Here is a 22,661-nt window from a genome sequence, read left to right on the forward strand (position 1 = left end):
GTACCAACAGGGATAAAGCCCTCGGGCTTATTTAGATGAGTGGAACCCGTGCTCATTTAATTGTTATACATAAATATCGATGGGAAATCCCTGATGCATAGAAAAAGTGCTATTGATTTCCACTGCACCGTAGCAATGGCTGTGGCATACGGGGTGGGAACTATTACAATGACTGCATCTAATGTGATGGATAAAACAGATTCCCTGAATTGCCAGAACAAAGATGGTGTTCAAATTTGGAAAGGGAAAATCTTCATGGTATGGCTTTGAATACAATAACTTCTTGAAGAATTTGGGACATAAAGAATGCACAGTGATATTAGATGACGGAGCCAAAGCGACGTACTGCTTGCATTAACCAGGAATAAGGCATGATGTAAAACTTGGCTGTGAGATTCAGACTTAGACACTCAATTTCTGCAAATTATCAAAGGCAGTGAAAACCATCAGATTGAATATGAAATACCAAGGAAGATCCCTTTTGGCTCCTGCAGGCTTCACGTTTCCTGATGCTTTCCCTCAGAATAGGCTATGTGATCCTGCCTTGCACATTGGAACAGATGCATAAACATTTACACACATCTTTCTACATATACACCAGAGGTAGTATTTTGCATCTGCACTTGCAGAGAAGCTTTGTTCAAAATCCAGGAATTTACACTAAAGAGATTGTGGCTCAAAGCAGTTCTGCAGCTCTGGGTAGCCAAGAGCACCAGTTCAGGCTGCTGTTTCCAGTAGCAAGGTAAATACTTTCTCCCTCTCTTCACTGCTATAAAGGTGGCCTGGGATGTGACTAAGATATCTGTATTAGAGCATGAGTATGAATGTAGTTAGGGTCCAGTTGAAGGTTTTTTCTTTAAAGAAAGTAGTAAACTTTAAAGAAGTATTCTTCATACAGGATATGTTGTGTATGAGCACCTACTTCCCTTTGCTCTCAATTATCTGCAATCATATAATCAAAATATTTTAAATTCTAATTAAAATAAAATTAAATATCAGTCTGTTTCAATGCTAGAAAAACTCAGGGTCTCCTTGCACTTTTCAATGCATTTGGCAAAATGAGTTGTGGTTTTGTTGGAGGCTGGCTGCTTCTCTTACTGCATGCTCACCTACCTTCAGAAATGAGAACCCCAAGATCACTTTTAAAGCTTGTCTGTCTCCCATGCCCTGGGCTCTAAAGTGACCTAAAATCTTTTCATTGTTTCTTTTCTCAAGCGCTCTCAAGTCATCTGCTGAAAAGTGACCACTCACCTTTTGTAATTTAGTGTTATAATTCTTTGAAAGAACGTCTATTGGTGTCACTTCTCATACTAGGACTAGTTGCAACCCTCTCAAGGGGATTTTCTTGAGCATTCTCTGACTGCGGTGGTATTGGAGCTGCTACGGCGTTGCTGACACCCCTTTTGTGTCTCTGACAGGCAGTGGAGAATGGGCTTCCATGAACTCAGCTGAACTTGAAGATGTATAAAAGAAGCACGTTGGGCATTGTTCATGAGGAATTGTTTTTAACAATACAATTTTCCAAGGCTGTGAAATATTGAAATATTAAAGGAAAAATACAGTGCAATGAAAGAAACATTTGCATATACTTCATACCACTAGTTGATTTCAGAGATTTTATGAATTTGTTGCAAGCCTTTGTGTTCATATACCTGCTTGGATTTTGAGCTCACAACTGCCTTGTGGAGGAATAATGGGTGAATAACAATAGTGGTTGCTGGTGAAACACAGGGATATAATTTAAAATGTGATGAATTAACACATAATAAATGAAGATGCTCTGTTACTACAATATGAAGCTTTAACTGCTCATGTATATAGGTGTGTTTCTAACAAGGTTCCAAATTAAAACAAGGTCATTATTGCTTATGGACTAGCAATGAGTATTTTATAAGCAATTTAAATAACAAAAAAGCCCAATAAAGCCTGAGAAGGTGGAGAAGGTGCTGAGGAAACAAGTATTGAATGTTTGATTATAAAAACCCCAAATAAATATTTGAAAGAGACATTTCAGTTAAGGCCCTCTTTCTTCAGAAGGCCTGTGCTACTGGAAGGACAATTTCACACAGATTGTTCAGAATCTGGCAGTTCTATGTTAAATGTTGCATTTGTTATTAGAAGATTTTAGTAATGCTTTTCCAGAAGAGCACTTTTTGAAGGACAAATGTGGTATCTGTGGACTTGTTTGTGCTGCTTTTGCATAATCTACAATTTCATATTCACAGTATGTGTATTAGTCTTTGACAAAGAAAAAAAGATGCAGTGACCAAATAATTCTGACATATTCTTTAATCACCAAAAAGCAATGTGTGTTGCTTCTGAACATCCATCTCTTTTGGCTTGAAAATTCATTTCTATTGCCAGGATAGCAAGTGAATTTTGTTCTGTCTCTGTAGAGTTTAGTGGTATAAATTATGTCGTAGAGAAATAAGGTCAAATGTATCTTTGAAACCAGTAAAGAGAATGGATATTATATGAGAATAAATTTGGCCTCAGTGTTGAATGTGACTACTTTGAAAACATTTTTATTGTCCCAGATACACAAGTGTCATACAGGGATGAAGAAAAATCTTCCCTTTAAAAAAAAAAAAAAAAAATCTTCATTCAAAATATAAACACATCTTGATTATTAGTGTTAGACTCAGAAAGAGACCTAGGCAACTCACACCACTTCTAGGCACCTGACTGTGTCATCAAAACTGTTTTTTTGAATGCAAAATGGAACACTTCAATGAGGGGTGAGAAGTGCCAACATCTCAGCCCCCAGTCTTGTGTATCACAGGCTTTGGGCAAGTAGGAAGTAGGGATTTGTGCCCACTTGGTTAGAAGAGGGAGTTGAAACTCGGGTCCTTGGATTTCTGGATGCACCGCCCTGGATTTCTGGATGTGCCTCCCAAATCAAGCTTATTGAGGGAGCAAAGGCAGACTGAAGTTGTCCGTGAGGTACATCCCGAGCTGCCCCTCCCTGGGTAGGCTAAGATGCCTCTGAACAGAACATGTGCCATGGGAACTTTGGGCACCACTGATTAGGACAGCAACTTGGAGACAGCTTTCTTGACTTAATTACCTTTATTTGTTAAAATCCTCATTAGAGTAAGTCTGAGCCTTTACAGCTTGAAGTGTGTAAACTCTTGCAATGTATGCATCAGCTTACTGGAATTCTCTTTATTGGAATTAAATAACGTCAAACCAACATCCTTTTCATCTTCTCAGGATTTGCTGTAGTTTAACTTTTTTTTTTTTGGCTATAAAAAAGCTAGAATATTCTATTATTCATGTTGTGCCTCCATACTGTGCTTCAAGGATGATTGGATTGATGAAGACTACTTTCTGCATATTTTTTTCCCTTCTGTTTTTATAACTGAAACTGTCAATCCTCTTCTAAGACCTAGTAAATAATGAGATCAATCACTGGTGGAAAAGCAAGGACAGTGACTGAACCAACCCTTGACTGCAGGTGAACGAATGGGAGGGTTATTTCAGATAGTTAAAGAAAAATCCTGTGCCTGCTAAAACAGATTGAAGGACTTCACAAGGGATGTTTACAAAGGCTGATGTTAGGCTCGAGGGGCTAGTCCTCTGGACAACCCATTTCATCAATAAAAAGGGAGAGATGCCCGTTCAAACCCAGCAGGTGAAATAGGCTTTACTGTTATTTGCTTTATGTCTTTCTGGTCACCACACGGGGAACCTTCTGGTAGCCCATCACAGTGACACGAACTGCCTGCCTGCTGGATGCACCATCCAAAATGTGGTGAGCCAGCTCCTAGAAGATGGGAGAGGTAGTGGTGGGGAATGCTTCCTCAGGGAAGGATTTGGTCTGGGGCTACAGGTTTTGCCTGTACCACAGAGCAGATTCTGCCCCTTTCTTCGTATCTTACACCTTTCAGGCTCATGAGTTTACTGCAGTTCTAGAGCTGGAGAAAGGGTCAGATTGTAACTGAGGCTTTAATCCATTTTAGTTAAAGCAATAAACAAATTATAAGAGGTATTGATTATTGGGGGTTTAGTCCAGTTCATTCCATGGCTACTACCAGGAAATACCAGTTTGAAGAGGCAGGTGGCATCACATCTTTCTGTGCACAAGTGAAACCTGTCAACTGAAATAAGGTAGGCATTTCTGGTGTACACACTTGAAGAAAGGTGTTGAAAAACTAAAAAAGCTTCACAAACACATTTCAAGAATCACCAGGAGTCCATAAAACTTGATGTTACAGGGAGAGACGCCCAAGAGATGATTCAGTACAAAAAAAAGTTGAGAGATCGTTTGATAGTGAGTTCTGTCATTCCTCATGGCAGGTAGCTTTTAGTCTAGCAGTAAAAAAATGCAATGAGCCTTAGTGGTTCGAAGTTGGAGCTAGTTCCAAGCAAGAAAGTGCACATTTTTAACAGTGAAAGGAAGTGCTTTTACCCAGATGAACTGAGCAGAAGAGACGTGGGAGTTCTAAATTGTGAGTGCCCCCAGCTGCCTGCTCTGCCCCACTGCTGCAGGTGACTGCTCTTACAGGAGCCTGCAGAAGGAGGTGAGGGGCTGTATCTCAGGTACTCCAGAATAAATCTCATCTTCACGGGTGGCTGAAGCTGCTCTTCCAGGACAGGGGGAATTGTATCACGCTAAATTACCGTAGCAGTGTTTGCCAAAACTGATGGGTTGTGTCCTCATTACACTGTAAGAACAATCTGTAAGGTCTGGTTCACTGTGACTACCTGTCACTTGGTGAAATGATTGTAACAAAGCAGGCTGGAGTAGTTCTCCATAGCAGGGCACTGAAATCAGCTAACCTTGTGGGTTTAACTGGATCCTAGCTCCAAGGTCATTTCCAGTCTGGACCAGCCTTTATGTGACAAGGATAGCTGGGTACTTGTGCCAGGGAGATAAATACGTAACAGAGAACTAAGGGTGTGCTAGGACGCATTGTGTGTGATCCGTGAGCATTAGCGTAAGCCGGCAATGCACCCTTGTGGCAGCCGATGGCACCTGGGGCTGCAGGAGGGGGAGCGCTGTGCGCACGTCAAGAGAGGTGACCCTTCCCCTCCCCTCAGCACTGGTAGGGCATATCGGGAATGCTGGGACCAGTTCTGGGCTCCCAAGTACAGGAGAGACATGGACATACTGGAGTGGGTCTAGCGAAGGGCCTTGAAGGAGGTGACGTATGAGGAGAAGCTGAGCAAGCTGGGACTGTTCAGCTTGGAGAAGGCTCAGACGGGTCTCATCAATGCCTATAAATACCTGACAGGGGGAGTAAAGGAAAAGGAACCAGACTCTTCTCAGTGGTGCCCAGAGACAGGACAAGAAGCAATGGGCACACTTTGAAATATAGGAAACTCCATTTAAACATAAGAAAACATTTATTACTGTGCAGAGGATCAAAGACCAGAAGTTTGCCCAGGGAGGCTGTGGAGTCTCCACCCTTGGAGATACTCAAAACTGGACTGGAAACAGTCCTGGACAACCTACTCTGGCTGAGCCTGCTTGAGCAGGTGGGGGTTGGACCAGACAATCTCCAGAGGTCCCTCAACCTCAGCCATTCTGTGATTCTATGATGTGAGAGTGCATATTATGTGTGAGGGGTGCTGGGGCTGACAACACTGGTCCTAATAAGATACCTTATCATTTGAATTCTCATGTATGCATCCTTTTGATTAGGACTTCTTACTGTGTCATCAACAGCCAACTGCTGTTTATTATAACCACGCTTTTTTTCTGATGGGGTTCTTTCTCCCTGTCCTATTGCATTTTAAGACTCAGACACAGATCTAGAAATCTGATGGTGGTTTTGGTTCATAGGTCCATGAACTTGCATTTGGGTTCACATCTGCTTTAACAAAACTAGACATTTTTTTTTTATTTTTTTTTTAAATCTCAACAAATGGTCAGTCAGTCTGTATAATAGAACTGTTGCCTTTGTTGTTTTCCACATTAGCATTGTGTGTCATATTGCAAATTTTATGTGCAGTAATGCTGTTTTCATCAAGGGCATTGATAAACATATTGAAAAAATTCACACCAAACCAGATCCCTCTATAAACTCACAAAATATGCCATCCCTTGGAATGAAAACACTTCAAATATAGTATATTTTTATGACCTAGTTGTTAGCCAGTTTTAAAAATTATCATTTAATATGTGTTACATTGATTTTGCTTAGAGTTATTTTTAAATGCAAGATTATGTCATATGTTTGGAAAAGACACTTCTAACCACAATCTTCATTATCAGTCTAATGCTTAATCTCATTAAAACAGTATCAAATTTGTTTGACAGTCTGAGTTCTGTGAAGCTGTGACGACCGACACTAATAAATCTGTAATCCGTTAATTCTTTCATTAGTATACCATATCAGCATTTCTATTAGTTTGCTTGATGACACTTGCTAGCTAAAGCTGCCTGTAGTTACCCAAGCGATTATATTTATTGTCTGAAAATACTGGTTCAACATTAACTTTTTCTATATGAAGTCTGAAATTCAAATTGCTGAGGTACCGTTGCCAAGCGGACTGACAGCAGCAGCACACGATTGCCGTGCAGACCATTTTGTTTTCAGTTTCTTACCCTTTTTCCACTCCCTTCAAGACGATGGACGGGTTTTTGTCGCTCGCCCCGGAGCGCTGCCAGTGGCCGGTTCCGGCGGGGCGGCGCGGAGCGGGCGCAGTAGCGCGGCGATGCTCTAGGTGGGGCTTCAGCACCGGCAGAGGCAGATTGCTGGGCCTGCCCACCTCTGTAAGAGTAAAACCAGCCCTTAAAGGCGATGGAGGGATTTGAAACAGCTTTGGCCCATCTTTAAACTTGTCCTTGTTCCTTAACTGCCTCTTTACACTGGCTTTCTTGCTGGGCTGTTTCCTTTCATCGTGCTTAACGAGAAAACCTTTTTGTCTGCTCCCGTTTATCTTTCCTTAAAATTCATATGCGTGTGGCAACCAGCCAGCACACGTAGAGGAGGTCTGCACGGCAGTGCAAGGGTTTAGTCTTCTTAGCAGAAAATACATCCGTAAGTTCTCTAAACTATTTTTAGCATCTCAGCCTCCCATCTTAGTGCACTAGCGGGGAATGGCATCGCCTTGGTCTGGCACCCAGGTCTCTGCAGGCAGAAGGAGAGCTGGTCCAGCGTGCGATTTGGGGTCTGGGCCATAGGCTAGGACTCTGCATCTGCAACTGTGAACTGAACCACGCTAGGAGCTTCTCAGTGGCACAACAGCCAGTTGCTGTGTTCTGCCCACTTCCATGTCTTTAAGCCCCTTAGCCTCCAGGAGACACGTAAAGATGGAGACTCTATAAGGTGAGCGTAAACCACCAGACTCAAAAGTTTGTGACCAATGGTAAAAAGTCCAGCTGGCTGCTGGTGACTAGAGGCATCCCTCAGGGATGAATACTGGAGCCAGTATTGTTTAATGTCTTTATTACTGAGCTGGGCAAGGTGTTGGAGTTTGTTATGGCTTTGGGTATATACTCCCACTCCTGGGGTTTGGCTGCTGGACTCCAAGCTGGGGATTGGGGGGTGGGGGGCTCTCAAATGTGCTGTGGAGGGGTTGCAGCCAGGGCCACCCCTTGCCATTGGGAGTTACTGTCAGCTGTGTGTCTTGTGCCAAGGGCACTGGCCTGCAGATGGGACCTCAGCCCATCCTCCAGCAGCCCCGTGGCTGTGGACCAGCCTGGTGACCGCAGGGTGTGGGCTGACCCCTGTCACTGCCCCAGCCTGGCCCTGCTGGCTCTGCAAGAGCCATGGGGCTGGTCCCAGTCAGTGAGACCCTGCAGACCCCACTGTCACCCTCGGGGATGGAGTGACCACACTGGGCAAGTATGGGACAGGAAGCATTTCTCCAGAAAGAGCCCTGGGATCTTGGTGGACAACATGTTGAATGTCAGTGATTCACAGTAGGATTCCCAGTACAAGAAAACATTTAAAACCTGGAGTGAATCCTGTAAAGGATCACCAAGCTAATGAGGGGCTAGAGCACAGGATATCTGAGGAGAGGCTGAGGCTGCTGGGTTTGCTTAGCCTGGAGGAGGGGTGCTTCAGGGAGAACTTACTGCTGTGTACAGTTACCTGCTGGGAGGGAGTGGAGAAGATTGATCCAGACTCTGCTTCGAGGTGCCCAGTGGAAGGACAAGAGGCAGCCGGACACACATTGCAACATGGGGAATCCTGATCAGATGTTAGGAAAAAATTGTTCACCACGGTGGTGGTCAAACACTGGAGCAGGCTGCCCAGAGAGGCCGTGGAGTCTCTGTTCTTGGAGATATTCAAAACTTGACTGGGCACAGCCCTGAGCAACCCAGTCTGGTTGCCCCTACTTTGAGCAGATTGTCCGGCTGATGACCTCCAGGAGATCCTTTCAAACTATACTGGGGTGTGAGTTTGTGATGTTGAAATTGTGTAGCTGTATCCAAACTGCCAGTGGACCCTGGCCTGTGCTGCCTCTCCAGCTGTGCACAGGGATCGCTGAGGAGAGCACTAGCAGACTAGGGGTAAAGCCATGGCACTGGCCATGGCCACAGTTTAACAGTTCTAGTGTCTGGAATGGTTTAAGTAAATAAACACAGTTTCCAAAAATAAAACCATGAAATATAAATACAGAAAATAAACCCACTGCTTTATTTTGATGCAAATGTGGTTAGATTGTTCATTCCATTAATTTCATTTATGGCAATATTTACAAATGTAAAATCCTGATCCTTCAGAGGCTGCATGCTGGACATGTACCACTGAAGGCTTGTGCACACCATTACAACTATACGCAAATACCTTTTCATTAGCAGTGATATTTCATTTGCACTTTTGTATATTGTAAACCCTTTTTGAAACTGAAAATGGAAATTTCTGAACCAAACTAAAGAGTTCTGATTTTCTGTAATAATACATATATCTAATTATTAATTCCTTCTTCCTGGTGAAGATCCATTCATATCAAGATTTATAAAACATGATGGCTTTTAGGATTGCTCAATTTTTCACATACAGAAGAAAGTTTTTGCTTTATATATATTTTGAAGCAGGTTTTCTGGAAAAATAGGAATAGAAATAAAAGTAAAATAGGAATAGAAAAATAGGAATAGAAAAATAGGAAGCTGAGAATCTTTCTTGTTCCTTCCAAGTTCACAGTGTCATTCCTAGTGGAGGAATATAATCCAAAGCAACTGAAAATGGCCTGCCATCAGCCTTTTTCTGTTTAATCTATTAGCCACTCAGCTATATAATGTATTATCTGACACACAGTGATAAGCAGCTTAGCTGTCCGAGATCATATTAAATATGTTTGGTTTAGCCTAATTCTGCAGTGCTCCGTGAGGAGACACCCTGATGTCCATCTGGAGCCTTCTGAAACCAGTCCAGCCCTGACCAGGGATAGGGACCCTCCTGCATGGCTCCTGGCCTTGGAGGAGAATATACTTTCTGATTAGCTGGTTCTTCCTTCTTTTCTAAACCCCTTTCTTCAGCTCCTGTTCATGCACTTAAGAAATTAAACATTCAACTGAGCCCATGCCCTAGAAAACAAAAATATCCATATAGCAGATCATCCAGAAGTTTATAAGTTAGAATGGAACTGCCTTGATCTCTTATTTAATGAGTTCTGCTGGCAAAACACATTTTAAAAAGAACTCCTACCCTGCATTTTCCATCCTTTAAAAACACATCTTTTTAGTATTTTGTTAATAGTTCATTGGAAGATTGACAATCACATCTACTCCCTATATTATCTCTTTAATTACTTGTAAAATTCATGTCACCTTGCAAAAAACCCTGAATAATCAGGTTTCTCTGCCAAAAGCCCCAACTCTAATGCACAGGTGAGGTAGCAGTCTTTGCCTCTTTGACACCTCTCTGAGGTCGATGGGATAAAGACTCTGTAATGACAGATCCTCTCAACCCCCTCTTCACTGTGGCTCCAACTGTTCCTGGCACAGATGCGTAGATTCCTTTGGCTGTTTGGGGAGCTCCATCTGCAGCTCAGTGATCACAAGCTGAATTTTAACCAATAGATATAAATAGATTTGATAGGGATGATGAATGTGATAGTCATCCCTAGACAGTCACTGCCAAGAAAACAGCAATATTATTAAAAAAAAAAAAAAAATAAAAAAATTAAAAAAAAAAAAAATCTAAAAGGTTTGGCTTTTGGGGAGGGGGGAATGGGGACAAACTGAGGTAGAAAGGAGCAGTTAAGGCAACTGTAGAGCTTAAAAATAGCATTAACTGATATTAACATTGGTTAAATATACTAAATACAGCACTGGCTAAAACACAGGTCTACTGGTATTGGTGGGTGACCCTGAAGTAAGAATTAGTGAATACTGCTTGTGGTAGGAAAAGGAGAACAGGCACAAGTTTCTGCTTTTTTTTTTGCTTGACCTTTCTTTGCATATTTTTAAACACAATCATAGCCCTCAGATCATCAGTTTGGTTGTTTTTTTTTTTTTTTAAAAAAAAAATCTGCTCAGGCTTCTTCTTATAAATTCTAAAATTCCTATTTTAAGAGGATTGCTTGTACTTTTGGTGGGAAATTACATTTGACTTTGGAGTTAAAGGTCATATGACCTCAAACAAGATGGGTGCCAGTGCTGAGAAAACTGAATAGAGTGGTACAATTTCCACAGGATTTAAAATTAACCTCATTGCATGATCGGCTTACATTTCTAATCCGATATGTCAAGCTAAATATAGACTTTGAAGACAATTTCATTCCATGCAAATAATCACTGCAGGCTAAAAATTAGTAAAAATGTAAATTAAGGAAGAAAAATGTTAAATTAAATTATAGACAGACTGTCATCTTGCTAGAATATTGACCTAAAATTGCACATATAGAAGACACCTGCAAGGGAAAGAAAGCAAAAGGGAAAAATAGATAGAGGAATTAGTATATATTTGTAAAGTGAGAGTTTCTGATGCTGTCAGCAATTTCTGTCAAGCATCTACCTTCAGAGACATCACTGTTGACTTTCAAACATTTCATGTTTTATTACTGCATTTTAATCATTAACTATGAATGTTGTCCCTGGATGATCCGCAGGAGCTATGAATCATTCATTATAACTAAAACAAACTCTCTCTTTTTTTTTTTTTTTTTTTTTTTTTAATTAAAATAAACAAATATGAAATAGTTTCAAAAAAATCAGGACAACAAAACCTTTAGAAAAGAAATAATATTTTAGGAAGTGCTGCAAATCAATACTACAAAAAAAAACCACCAAGGTCAGAGAAGGAACCAGATTGGGGAGCTGAGATTAAGACTGCATGCAGTTTTTTTGTTTCCTCCTCTAGTCTCCTAAATTCCCAAAGATTGGAAATATCATAAAACGTATTATGTAGGCAGGTGCAATTCCAATTTAGTAAGTCCATACTAATATTTTGTAGATAAGAGATCTGCTTCTATGCAAGAACCAGCTCTGTGGCACTAAGCCCATTTGGGAACAGTCTTTCATTTCCCATATTAGAGCAAGACACGAATTTCCATGTGACAGACAAAAAAGGTTTGCTTCACTGACAAAGGTTCCTGTCTCTGTTGGAATTCAGTGAGCTTCAAACATAGGAGAGATATTATAACCCAGTTCACTTAGTTTTGTTTGTTTTTAGTGTAACTTGTACCAAGAAGTATAAATAGCCCTTAGTTCCTGGGGAAGTTCACAGCACTGTTTTTCATCAGCATCACAAGATATTTGCTTTGAATCCCTAAGGGGTTTGTTCCTTAATACATGAATTCCAGCCTATGGGAGAAACTACATCTTCAACCATGACCTTCACTATATCCAAGTCCCATAAAAATCTGTCTCATTGATTCAAAATCTAGATGAAGCTTTCAGATAAACAGGTGAGACAAACCAGGCTGAAGTGACAGAAGCATGGAGATAGAGTGAAGATACCACAGGTAAAGCTGAATCTTAGTAAGATGGAGATGTCTGTGGGTATGAAAACCATGACTAACAATTATCTACTGCTTGTCATGCTTAACGGCTGCATCCCAGTGAGTGACAAAATGGAAAGATCCTAAAAGAAATATTGAAAGAGAGACTGTCTCTCAGAAATTGCTTTAAAGATACACCTGCTACACAGGAGGTTGGCTGCAAAACTCAGAAGCAAGCCGGGTTTCTTGGCCTGTAGACCAGTGTCTCACCACTGTGTCATGCTACAGAAGGTTTGTGAGGCCCTCACCAGTCATATCCTAAAACAAAGTCTGCTGTTTGAATTCATGTTGATTCACAGCTGCTATCTCACAGTCTACAACCCATTTTGCTGAGCATCATTCATTCACACAGGTAGTCCCATTTATTTCACTGAATGCTACGTGTCTGAGCAAGGTCTACTCAACGGGCACAAGGACTGCAGATAGGGGTTTAGTGATTAGATGGGGAGGCAGGCAAGGGGATTGAAATGAAGAAGCTGAACTGACTGTGGGCATATGAAACAATGTTTTTCCTTTCAGTGAAGGCTTCCATGAGGTCTTTACTGGACCCTTGCTAGTCTTTGACCCACTGATGATGTGAGGGATCTCAGGAGGAACCTGCACACTGGCCTCCAGTGCAGCCTATTCTTAGGTAAAAAAACTCTGAGAAAGGGTCTGTTGTATGTTAAGTAGATTCCACTAAGAAATGTTGCATCCAGTTATGATATCAAACTATCCACTGTGCTGAGTGCAATATTTCTTAGGCTTTCCTAGACTGCAGATATCAACATTAAAAAGTTAATATTGAGTCAAATATATCTCCTGTTATTTTAAATAGAGCTGATTTTTTACGTTGTAGAAAGTTGACTGGGCATCAGAGATATTTACCCACTTAGGGTCTGCTATAGCTGTGGTATCATATTTGTCCATTTGTGATCAAAAGACAACTTTCTTTATACAAGTAAGGAATTAATTAATTTAAAAAAATAGGTTTTTTAAAATTGTAGCTTCTTTTCTAGACAAATTTATGGCTAAAACAGGGTGTGGTTGAGACAGGTATGCTGTCTAAAATGGGCTAGTTTGCATGCATTGCTCTTGTAAACTTTAACATTTGAGGTGTCTTTCTACTTGCCAAACAATCTCCTTAATATTTTTTTCTTTTAAAATTTAGTCCTATCTTTAGCATTATTACACGGCCTGGGGTCATATTCTGTACTCAGATTCACCCCCAAGAGCATCAGAGAGCAAAAGACTGCTGTTAAGTTTAGCAACATATTTGCTTGGCCATACCTTTATTAGTTATTTTGTATCTGCTATCCTGAAAGTAATTCTAGTTCAGTCCAGCTGCATTTAGAAAAAAATCGATAGCAGCTTTGACATGCTTACCCTCGCCATATTATTAGTGTAACAGCAGACTTGACCCTGCTGGCTGTATGATATGTCTGTTGCTTAGTGAAACAGAAAGTATGTATCTTGAGAAGATTGTTTTGATGAATCGAGCAAATAATATCTCTTGCAGCAAGATTAATTTTGCTAACCACTCATAACTTCTCATTTGGCTTGCCATGTTTGTTTTATGTTTTTCTGATGAAGACCAGTTGTGTGCCTTTCACCATCCTTTTCCAATTAATTAAAAAAAAAGGGTTGAATTAGGTTTTTGTTCTTACCATCCAAGTCATGCTCTGAATAGTCTGGAAGCTATCCTAAGATGTGCCTTCACTGACAAAAGTAATACATAGTTATTGTCTCAAACATCAGTTCTCCCAATGGAAAAACATGGACATAGGAATGTAATTTCTTCTGCAAAGAAGGTCTTGGTAAGGTCAAATGTGACTGGGGTAGCTGTAGTTTTGAGTTTTGTAGCCAAGTTCTGGGAAGTGCTAAAAACGCTGCTTAGCATTTTCACCACTTCACATTTTAGAACTGAACAACGGTTACAGGTTAATTAGTCCTCTATGGAAAGTATTACTTCCCAATCGCTACCTCCCCAGTGGCAGTAGAAAATAAATCTCAGATAGTTCTGAGACAGAGTAACAGCTGCACTGAAGATCTGGGAAAACATGGTACAAAAAGCAGGACATGGAAATGCAAAATGTAACAAACTTCATGCTACAAATCTGAAAGGAATAAATCAATGTTAGCAAATTTTGCAGGGTTACTTCACCAAAGAATACAAAAAGTGATCTGCTTGGACAGGCAGGCCCATGCTTAGCACAAAAGAACCTTGGGTTGAGACTAGTAAGACAATGCATGGAAGGGCGGTGATTTGTCTGCCCATTGCTTGAGACTTGTTTTCTCATTTATTTAGCTGCTGTTTAGCCTGGCTTACATATAGTCTCCTACATGCTTCTTTGCTCAGTGTATTAACTGCACAGGTTGTAGCTATGCTGACCTGATAGTGCCAGACCAGGCAGCTGATTTCTGTCCAGTGTGCTCCTGCTCTCAATCCACATCCCTTCCACTTCTGTCCAGGCATGAGAGGGTGCTCCCTGTTCAAACCAGCTCATGAAATTGCAATCAGTTCCCATGTAGGTCAACACAGCCTGTCTGCAGCACATCCCTAAACGCTGCCACCGCTTTTTCCTTTTCTGCTTTCTCCTTCTACCAGTTTCTGCTCCCACTTGCTTGTCCCTTCTTCAGTTTGGGACATAGGACTTTCATGCTTTCCCCACCCCTTCATTGTCCTTGGCCTCTACCTATGAAGTCTGCAATGCTGTCGGAGCAGTGCTCCCCTGGTCTAGAAGGATGTCATGCATGCACTGCTTTTATGGAGTTAAATTCACGCCTTTTACACATCCAGTCTGCGTGGAAGGGCTCTGCCAGTCACGCGGCATCATCTCCAGAAAGATGGGATGCACCTGCGACAGGGCCGGGACCAGGACAAGACTCCTGGGCCACCCATGCTGTGCACGGGGGACACCTTTGGCTCTGAGCTGTGGACTGCTGTGGGCCAGAGGCTCTTCCCTACTGTTCCTAAAGGTCACCTCAAACCTGTGCCCAAGTACAGTCTTGTGTCCCTGCAATGTGAATGTGGCCTCCATTGTGGGCTTGAAGTCATGCTTGAAATGCAGTGCACACATAATCTTTATCCTCAGATTTATGTCAGCTTTCCAAGTTTGAGATTTTCTTCCCCCTCTCTGTTCTGTGAAACATCTAAAAAACTCCTAAGTACTATAAAAATAATAACTATTCTTAGTTTATTTGGTGCATACACTTTAGGAAAGTTGCCAGTATTCATGTACTCAGCTGCTTCTTATTCTCCACAAGATTACTCGCTCTTTGTCCTGGTATACATAAATGTTATTGCTGACCCACTGCTCCTGCATCCTGCATGAAATGAATCTTCTAAAGTGCCTTGTCAGAGTGGAACTGGACAGATATGGAAAACAGCCAAAATTAATGTGGTGGTAGATTATTTTTCCAAGGGCTTGGCAGAAGATCCCCCAGAAAAGGGCTGGCAGGAATGTAATGCTCTATGACTGCTCCCTGAGTGCACTTTGCATCCCAATTGCTGTCTAATTTAAGTTTTGTTGGAACTGCAGATGAGGAAATGAGATTTGTAGGGGCTTTCATCCTTCATCCCTCTGCAGTAATGTAGATTACTAAAAGTTTTTCAAAGCAGAAATAAGGATGAATCCTTTCCCTAAGTTGCAAAAAAAAAAAAAAAAAAGGAGAAAACTGCTCAGAAGTTTGGTTTGATCAGGAAGTTCAAGACTATAGGGTTTGACGTTGTTAAGCCTAATTTGTTTGCAGTATCTTGGGCTGAAAGAGCGAATGCGGTAGAAGGCTGGGCACTGACTGAAACCTGCCTGGATTCCTGTTCCTCAGTCAGAGCCACTGGCTTCAGCCATGGTGGGATCTTTAAAGACATGAGTAGAAAATGAATGTTGGCACTTCTTACACAATGTAGCCATAAGTTTAAGGAATGATGAATGATTTAATACAGAGCATGAAAAATGTTTTTACCTCCAGGTTCAGTTATTGCAAGTCAGATGACTGAGCTAAATCAGGTGATAAATTTCACAGGGAAATGTTTTTCTTTTCAAAGGTTCTTAGTATTAGGAATTCATGGAGGGAACCAAAGCAGCCACAGCTATTAACAACTAGTCATGCTTCAACTAAAGGGCAGCAGATTGTGACTTCGACTAAAGGGCAGCAGCTGAGAAGAAAGGACTTTTATGTAGCTTAGGAATTATATATGTATAGATTTAAAGGGCATGAAAGGTTTACTCATGTCTCTGATTTTCTTTGTTTGTGGGTTTTTTGTTTTGTTTTGTTTTGTTTTATTCTTCTGTTGGTTATAAAGGGATGGTACAGAAATAATTCTGAAATCAAGAACAGCTGTACCCTTTGGCTTTCCTCAACACACCACAAATTTGTGAATGCACCAATCAAAACCTTTCTCAAAATTGTTCCAGCTCTGTGTCTTCCCAAGAGCCTGCTTTAACACCTGTGCTTTGTAGTAGTTTCAGAGTAATTCAAGTCAAAAAGAGAAAAAGCTTTATCTTGGGATGTTATCGTTAAAAGTTGACTGTGGGGAAAGATGTGAAATGCTCTGAATGTAAACCTCTGGCCTCAGTCAAGGTTCTGTAAAGAGAGTCCTGTGTGAAATGGAGTTCATTATTGGGAGACTTCGGTATGATTTACAAAACCTCTGAAGCCATTTTCGCAAGGAACTGGGTGATCTTGACTAGGAGCTGCTTGACCTGTTGTGTATGTAGAAGGGGAGTCATAATAGTATGCACAACCCACAACTGCAGGCATTAATGCACGACTGAGAGAGTGTACCCTGGAGGTTCCTCCTGTGATTAAACTGATACCTTAAAAATACAATGTCTTCTAGGATGTATGTGGAGAATCAGGCCCCAAACAGCATTATCTCATATACTTTCAGGTTGTGTCTAGCCAAGATATTTATAGGCTATCAGCCACCACACCAAGTGCCATTACTGAACAAGTGGAACAATCCTGTACTTAGATCAGATTTCTTTGTACATTTTGTTTTAGACCCTTTAAGTAATCTACTTTCTCTTGGGGTCTCCAGTGTGAGATCAGCTAGTAATACTCTGTAGCTCTATTGAAGCTGGAGCACTCTGTTTACTATTTACATTCTTCTTTTGCTGCTCCCTATCATGACGGTCACATTTCCACCAAGGAAGACTGCTCAGTACTGACAGAGCTTTTAATGACACTCTAAACGAGTAATTTTCAACATGTTTTTATACTTAGAATTTTTAAAAAGTGCTAAAGACCTCTTTAGAAATTTCAGGTATGTGGATTGTTGAAGAGTCTATGTGATTTTACTACTTCTTAGCAACATTTCAAAGAATCCAGAGAAATAACTGCTGGGTACCAACAGCCCACAGACTAGAAAACTTCTAAAATGCCTCAGACAGACTGGTCCTTTCAGGCGAGAGATGAAACCATCTTAACTACTTTTTAAATCCTGAACGTAATATTCCATTTCTCCAGGATTTTTCTCCTATGCCTGTTGCATCTTGCTATACAAATAATCTTTTATCATAATTAGAATCTTGTTTGTCCAAGGTTGTACTTTGGTTTTGTGTGTTCTTTGTTGCTTTAGCAGCAGTAAAGTTCTGTTTAATCTTCCGTGAAGATCTGGCATAACAATGCATCATTCTTACCATTAAATCTTTAGAAACTACCCCCTTCTCCCTTAAATTCACATTTTCAACTCCAGTCTTAGAATGCAGTGTTTCTGTACCTCCTGTAAACATGGAAAACTGCTCATAAATAATGTTAACAATGTTTTTCGTTTATTAGATTTCTTCTACTTAACTAAATGCTTGTGCTTGTACCATTTGGTTTTCAAGCCTCTAGAACTGCACAATAGAAATGGAATTAAAAGTATAGCCTCAGGACATTTACCAGCAGCAGCTGCTCGAGGGAGGGTGATGGCTCTTCTTAACCTGTACACCACCTGAAAGTGCAAAATGTCACATGGCGATGTCCAATAGGTTTTATCCTCCACAAAGTAATAGTTCTCTGCTTAGGAGCCATGTAAAGTAAGAGGCTGCTCTAGAAACTTTGAAATCTTCATCTTCTCAGTGTAATATTTATTTTTTCTAACTTTCTGGATTACTTTTACAGCAGAACGGAAACACTAGGAAAAGAGAGAAAAGAGTCTGGATTCTCAATGCCCATGCTACATCGAAGTTGGTGCTGAGAAGTTATAGGTGCAAGAGTTTTAGCCCAAAATACTATAAATTTACTTATAAAAATCGAGAGTTATAAGAAAATTCATTGAAATACAGTGTAAGATTATTCCAAATCTGTTTCAAAAGGTGTTTGAAAGGCCACTTTAATTAAGTTGCTGCATTCATTGTCAAGCAGTTGAATGGTGGCAGGAAGCCCCCTGTTTTGTCTGTCTTTGATGGTGTCTCTAAATATATGTGGAATAAGGATGTTGAAGCTTTGGCTAGAAGCTGTGTTAAGTGTGACGGATGGAAGATCTCCATGAGCTCTGTCACTTCGGCTCAATTTGGGTCTACCGACTCTAGCCATGAGTTTCGGTACTCAGACTGTTTTGAAGTTCAAGCTGTAGGAATATACTGACCCAAAGGCTATAGGAACAAAAGGGAGACTCTAAAAACAATGAAAAGAAACATGTGTATTGGCTTAGCTGGCTTGGGGATCAGTTTGGGGCATCTGAATTGGAATAGTGGATTTGGATTCTTCTAACACGTGCTGGTTTTACCTTTCCTACTGCCTCTTTTTTTCCATAGCCTTTGAGAATTTATGCAGCTCGGTTACACTTTCAGGTGAACTGAAATGAAAGTTGTTTGTTTTCCAGAGGGGAATGAAGATTAGATTTGTGGCTTTTGGAGCTGACGAAGTAGAGAACTCTTAAAAGGAGAGGAAACAACCTTAAAAATACCTTTGTTACAGTTTTTACAGTCTGTGCTGGGTTTGTGTGGCGAGGACTTTGGTAGCAGCAGAGGGGATGACAGCTGTGGCCCCCTGTAAGAAGCTTCTTGAAAGCTCCCCTGACTCCAGGTTGGACCTGCCTCTGGCCAAGGCCAAGCCAATTAGTGATGGTGGCCACACCTCTGTGATAACATATTTAAGAAGGGAAATCTGAGAAACGGTTGGGACTTTGAGGATGAGTTACGAGGAGGACACCTATGTGAACACTGAGGTCAGTGGAAGGAAGGAAGGAAGGAAGGAGGAGGAGGAGGAGGAGGAGGAGGAAACAGAAGGTTCCTCTGTATCCCATGGTGAGACTGCAGGGCCGCCCTCTGCCACCGGTGGAGGTCACCGGAGGAGCAGAGATCTGCCTGTGGCCTGTCAAGAACCCCCGGGATTCTGGGAAGAAGAAGCCCCCACTGTTGTAGTTCAGCACTGTGTAGACTGCAACATGTGGAGGTGACCCACACCAGAGCATTTTGAGAAGAATGCATCCCATGGGGAGGACTCATGGCGATTGTGGAGGACTGTCTCCGGTGAGAGGGATGCTATGTGGAGCAGAGGGAAGCATGCAGAAGGGTGCTTCCCCACTCCTTGGGGGAAGAAGTTGTGGATTGACTGCACCCCTCATCCCTTGCCCCTGGGGGAGGAGGTAGAAATGCTGGGGACAAAACTGAGCCTAGGAAGAAGGGAGTGGTGGGGAGAGGTGTTTTAAGATATGGTAACATGCTGTCCCATTCTGTATTTAAGTGTTGGTTTTATTAGTGTTTGAATTAAAGTTACTTTCTTACTTTCTTCCCCTAATGAGCCTGTCTTTTGTAAAATTGGTGAGCGATCCCTCCCTGTTCTTATCTCAATTCCTGAGCCTTTTGATTCATTTTTCTTCTCCCCAGAGCTGGGGGGAAGGGGTGACTGAATAGCTGCTCAGTTGCCCTCTGGGCTCAAACCATGACATAGTCTCATTTGAATTTCTTAATTTTCTTACTTACATCTCATGCTTTTTTCAGTTAGTGCTATTGCTACATGGTTTCTCTAGGTTACTGGTTATGTGTCAAGGCTGTCTCTGAGAAGTAGGAGCATGCTCTTCTTCTGTTTAGTGAGAGTTAAACATGTTCAGCACCCTTCAGAATCAGATCTTGCTATCTTTTTTTCTGTTTTGCTGTATTTAAGAAATATATTAGAAGGTAGAAATTATTAATGTTATAATTTTATGCTCTATATTAATGCTGTGAGAGAATCAAATACAACCAGCTGCAGTGAGTTGCCATGATTCCATTTGTTTCATATCATAACAGTATGGCCAAACTAGAACATTAAAACCAATATTTTATAGTAGGCAGTGAATAGGAAAGTAAACATCTCTGTCTTTTAAAGAAAACTTAGAGAAACACAGGAGAATATGTGGTCGGAAATAATCCTGCAATGTGAAGGAAATTCACTGAGTAAGGTAATGGGGATTTTCCAGCAAATTCCTATAATTGCTCACCTATGACAGAATTTTAACAAGTTACCATACAAACCAACATAAAAAAAGGTTTGCCTCCTTTGCCCCTTTTGCTGGTTGTTAAGCAGCAATTAACCAGTAAGTCTTTGTTGGTCACTGGTTTGTGGTTCCCACAGTAAGAGTTATGCTCAAATGAGGACAGGAACACTGAAGCCAGAAAATCTTAACCTTTGTACCTAAGTTAACTCCGATGAAGTTTACTCTTTTCAGCAAGCACTCTCATGAAAGCAAAGTAATGCATGGTTATAAATCTTTGCAAGATTGGTAACTGAATTCCCATTACAGGATTGGACTTTATATTGCTGGTATTGAGCTCTGCTCCAGCGGACAGTGAAGTCAGTGGAAAGCCTCCCAGTGACTTCCACAAGATGTAAATCAAGCTCAAAATGAGCACTGAGCGTCCCAATTATTTTTTATGGTGCTTGGTAGGTACCTTCCATGAGACCTGCAGAATTTAAAAATAAATGATCAATATTAAAATGTAAAGAAAGCTTTAAGGACATACTTGGCAGCGAGTCAGGGTCGGTGCTTAGTCTGGACGGTGGAGGTTCACTGAGGGTGGTGGGTACAAAGGTGTGAAGGAGGCTAGCACCACACACTTCGCCATCGGGGTGAAATTGTGGGAAGGGAGGGTTTAGTCAGAGGCAATGAGTAACCATCTGGCTGTGTGTAGGGAAGTAAGAGGATGAGGGTTACGATGGTAGTAACACATATAAGGCTGCCAGCTACATGATTCTGAGTCTTTAAGTAAAGATAGGCCGCGTCCTCACAGACCCACAAGCTGATGAGGGCTGTAGGGATTCCCCTCAGTCCGTGGCAGATGAGCTGACTGATGAAGGGTTATTTGGGGTTATCTGCTTATCCTGTTGATTAATAACATCTGTTACACTGCTGACAATATTGAGAACTGTACGTCCATAGCAGAGAGTGAAAACAGCGCTGTTTAACTCCTGCCAGACACACAGTGTAGGAGAGCCCTCTGGCCCGTCTCCTTGGCATTGTCCCCGCTGCCCACCCTGACAGGAACGCGCCTGGGTGGCCTGTCCAGAACGGCGCCATTTTCCACCCCTTCACCACTGTAAATGGTGGCCACTGGGGCCGGACCCGGGCCCGGCAGAGCAGAGGTGGCGGCTCCACACAGGGTAGGACCAGGGGTGGCCAGGCCAGGGAGGAGCAGCCCTTTTGGCGGAGGGGATGCATTTCGGCGCATTGTTCATCACAGGCTGGGGCCCCCTCGACCTGCGGGCAGCGCACCTGGAGGGCAGCACAGCCCCCTCCTCAGCCTCTGGGATGCTTCTTAGTCCTCTTTCCTCTTTGTGCCTGGAGTAAGGCTGGTTTGAGTTTGCAGAGAGGGAGGGATGAAGACAATGATTTGTTTAAATAAAAAAATATGCATCAATTTCCATATGTTAACTGGTGAAAGAGATGATATTACAAGCAAATATGAGCTAAACTCTTTGTATATGAATCCTTTTGAAATCTTTGGAATACCCCGGGAATGATAGGCTGAAACATTCCTGAGAAAGATAGTGGTTGTGTAGTCAGCAAAGGCTTCAGTTTGCATAAATACAACTTTCCCTGGGAACTTTTGAAATGTTTGTCGATCCTGATACTTGGTGTAATTTATTTTGTGCTAAAGATGAAAAAAAATGTAATAGTCATACATAATTTAAAGAGTTTACCACATAAAATGTTTTTGGGGTCATTCTGGAGAATGAGAAAAAGAAATAATTGGAGTGGAGGAGAAAAAGCAAAGACCAACATGACCCTTCCTTGCATTTGGTCTTGGACTTCCCCCTGCAGCATCTTCCTCACACCTGAAGGTTCTTAGACCCCTGAGATGTAACGGTAATAACTATGTTTTGTTGTTTTTAAAAACAATACTTGTGAATATGAATGTCCTATGAGCTTAAAAGAGCTCACAGATCCCAAAACCTAGCTGTTGCTTGTTGTCATCTTCAGTGTTTATGGAACTGTGGGTTTACCCCATAGGGATGCTTTAGACAAGTTCATGGGATCTTTTTGTGGGAAGGGAGGAGAGTGGCATTGTGTATATGTGTACATTTCTAAAAAACCTTGTGTTGTTTTAAGCATGCATTCGGCAGATCCAATTGAATCACAATGGGAAATCGCTGAATAGGCAGACAGGCATGTTTCTACAAGCCTTACTGTCTCCTACTTTTTCTGACCTGAATTTCTACTTGTTGGTAAGCTGTGTCTCGAATTCCAAGCACTTTTTTGTAGAACTGGGGAGGCAGGCTTTACTACTTCTACCTGATAAGGACAATCAGTGTTCTTTTGTACTTAGGAGAAAGGCTACTTCAAAATTAGCATTTACTTTTCTACCTCA

General features: G+C 41.5%; 1 protein-coding gene across 1 annotated transcript in view; it reads left to right on the forward strand.

Annotated features, from left to right (window-relative positions):
• Nucleotides 1-22,661, forward strand: part of SH3BGRL2 (SH3 domain binding glutamate rich protein like 2) — a 136,930-nt gene that overhangs the window by 65,265 nt on the left and 49,004 nt on the right. The window lies entirely within an intron of this gene.

Source organism: Athene cunicularia, assembly GCF_003259725.1.
Source record: "Athene cunicularia isolate RWA chromosome 3 unlocalized genomic scaffold, athCun1 chr3_part1, whole genome shotgun sequence".
NCBI classification, from domain to species: Eukaryota; Metazoa; Chordata; class Aves; order Strigiformes; family Strigidae; genus Athene; species Athene cunicularia.